We start from the raw sequence: 2,694 nt of genomic DNA, 5'->3' as shown, positions 1-2,694 counted from the left end.
GCATGAGCAGACAGTTAGCATCGCTAGCATGAGCAGACAGTTAGCATCGCTAGCATGGAAATTACACATCCTTTAACCTTAAAACACATTTCATATGAGCTTCAACCAACGATTATGATGATGATCGATTGTTCTGGCGATTTCAGCAAATTGTCTTTTTTTAGAGTCCATATGCTCCATTGAACCATCGATTCATAAATTAGTTGACAATTTTTTCAGTAATCGATTAATCAGATTAATCGATTCATTTAATTTAAAACAACTGAAACAACAAACGTCTATATTATTATAAATATCCATTTATAACGACCAGTTTGAACCCAGCTGAGCCTGTGAGGTAATTCAGCAGCAACTAAAGACTGAAATATTAACATCTTTTTATATTTATGTTATAAACAGTGAAAATATTTCAGAACAACTTTAACCATGTTGGCAACAAACTCAGCAACACTGAAGGCAACATGTCTTCTCTGTACCCAAGAAAATTAAAGTCACAAATTATTTGAGCTCCAATAAACACTGAAGTTTCACTGATGCAGTGATAAAATCTTGATACTTTATTTATTTTATCTTCAGTATTTAAAACAGGACAACAGAGAAAATAAACAGCAATATCAACCAACAAARCAAGAAAATTAATTATATAACAGCTGATTTAAAAGTTGTTTTATTATTGTTATATTTACCCGCCTGAAACCAGCATATTGTAAAAAATAAAAATAAAATTCTATCTCAATCAGATAAAAGGATTTAAATATGTTTACAGTCACATAAATAATAGGACCGCCAAACAAAAGATTCATGATAGTTTATGTGCAAAATGGAAGAAGAAGAAAAAGTGAAAATGTTTCAAATTGAACCGCTGATAAATAAAGTTAGCTAAAAGCTGGAAACGTTCAAATTAAAACTTTGTAATATTTCTTTGGGCTGCAATGAATCCGTCCGTTTCCGTTCCAGAGTGTTGAGAAATCAGAACGCAGTCATGATCTGAGCTGACCTGCAGCGGCGCGTCATGACGTCACACTTCAGCTGAAAACACGGAGCTGCCGGCCTGCGCTGCTATCGCGAGATGTTGGAAATGACATCCAACGCGATAAGGTCAGGCTGGAATCTCATGGACGCGCGGCGGCCAATCAGGCCCGCTACGTCAGGTTACATGATTAAAAAAACCATCAGGGATTGGGATTAACGTGGACGCGCGCGCGCGCCTGTGTCCACGCACGAGCAAAAGTGTGTGCGTGTATGTGTGACGACATGTGCATTATGCATGCGGCGGCTTGATGGCTGGAAATAAAAACCAAACGCGACAAAAAAACAACAAGTTCAGCAACGCACACCAGCACGCTCGCGCACACACACGCAGACACGCGCACGCGCTCCCACCGACATATGCGGGGCTGAGCATCAGAAAGAGCAGAAATCACGCAGAAAACGCCGCAGGTCGCGGGATGTGCCGCCTGAATCTTACCATTCCGGTGTCGCGGAGCGCCGCCGCGCCGCGCCGCCGCCTCATTCTGGCGGATAAACGGCCCAATTTCAGGATTTTTGAGAGCGGATGAGATGAGGCGAGTCCCCGCGGCAGCACTTCCTAGGCCCGGATCCTGAGCTCTCTCTCTCCCTCACCCATTCCCCCTCCAACACACACACTCCCCTCCTCCCAAAGCATGCGCGAACCCAGCGGCCCGGGAGCGGCCCAACACACCACCAATTCCTCTGTTTGCTTTGAAATAACTTTATAATCCCGTTTCTGATCCAGTCAGAGGGCGGCCGCTCTGCTGGCCGCTCTGCCGCCAGGCGTCACCGCCGCTCAGCGCATCTTCATCACCAAAACCCAGAAAATCACCAAAACAGCCAGAAGCCCCGCCCCTTTTCTGCATCCTTCATCATTAACCCCGTCACCTGCCGCGAGCCGCACGATTCAATCAATCAAAGCTAGAAAGATTTATGTGATGGTGCAAAAGGAAAATATAACTTAGCATATTATGTTATTGTAAATATATATTTTATATTTCTCATATCTCAGATGCAGGTAGATTTAGTATTTATTTAATAATTGATTTTATTATATGAAACTTGACATCACTGATCATGCTACTAGCATCATGCTACTAGCATCATGCTACTAGCATCATGCTAGTAGCATCATGCTACTAGCATGTTGCATAAGCTGTTGCATAAGCCTTAAACATTTTAACAGAAAACATTATGCAGCGTCCTGCTGTGAATTATTAAAACTAAACAGAAATAATAAGGTCCAATCAGGTCACAGCTCAGAAAAACAATTTAATTAAAAATAAAAACAGGCGGAGGTAGGTCAGCTGGGCTAGCTTGACAACTTTCACAATTTTTTAAAATTGTATTTAAGTTAAATTAATAAAATATTAATTTGAGCAATTATCAATTAGTGGGCGTGGCTAACACCATTGTTTAGCAGGTTAACCAATCAGATGAGTCCTAAACAACCTCTGACCTCTAACCTTGTGTCTGTTTCACGGCATCTCACTGTAATTCTTCCTGCGGCCCATAGGGGGCGATAATCTGCTGGCCTGTGTGCTGCCTACACAGAAAACAGGAATAAATGTTCTTTAATAAATTAATTCAAGCTTTTGTGGTTCTAACACATAAATTAGCCAAATCATCCGAGTCCCGTTCATTTTCCAACTGTAAAATATGACAAATGAAACCCGTTTGATT

General features: G+C 41.5%; 1 protein-coding gene across 1 annotated transcript in view; it reads right to left on the bottom strand.

Moving 5' to 3' along the window:
• nsd1b (nuclear receptor binding SET domain protein 1b) overlaps positions 1-1,838 on the bottom strand; it is a 24,782-nt gene extending 22,944 nt beyond the window's left edge. The window contains exon 1 of the mRNA XM_008401982.2: positions 1,469-1,838. The gene's annotated coding sequence lies outside the window, so the exon portion shown is untranslated. The remainder of the gene's footprint in view (positions 1-1,468) is intronic.
• Positions 1,839-2,694: the final 856 nt, after the last annotated feature.

This window comes from Poecilia reticulata, unplaced genomic scaffold, assembly GCF_000633615.1.
Source record: "Poecilia reticulata strain Guanapo unplaced genomic scaffold, Guppy_female_1.0+MT scaffold_155, whole genome shotgun sequence".
Taxonomy (NCBI): domain Eukaryota; kingdom Metazoa; phylum Chordata; class Actinopteri; order Cyprinodontiformes; family Poeciliidae; genus Poecilia; species Poecilia reticulata.
The sequence above is the reverse complement of the archived record's forward strand: the minus strand, read 5'-3'. Positions and strand labels throughout refer to the sequence as shown.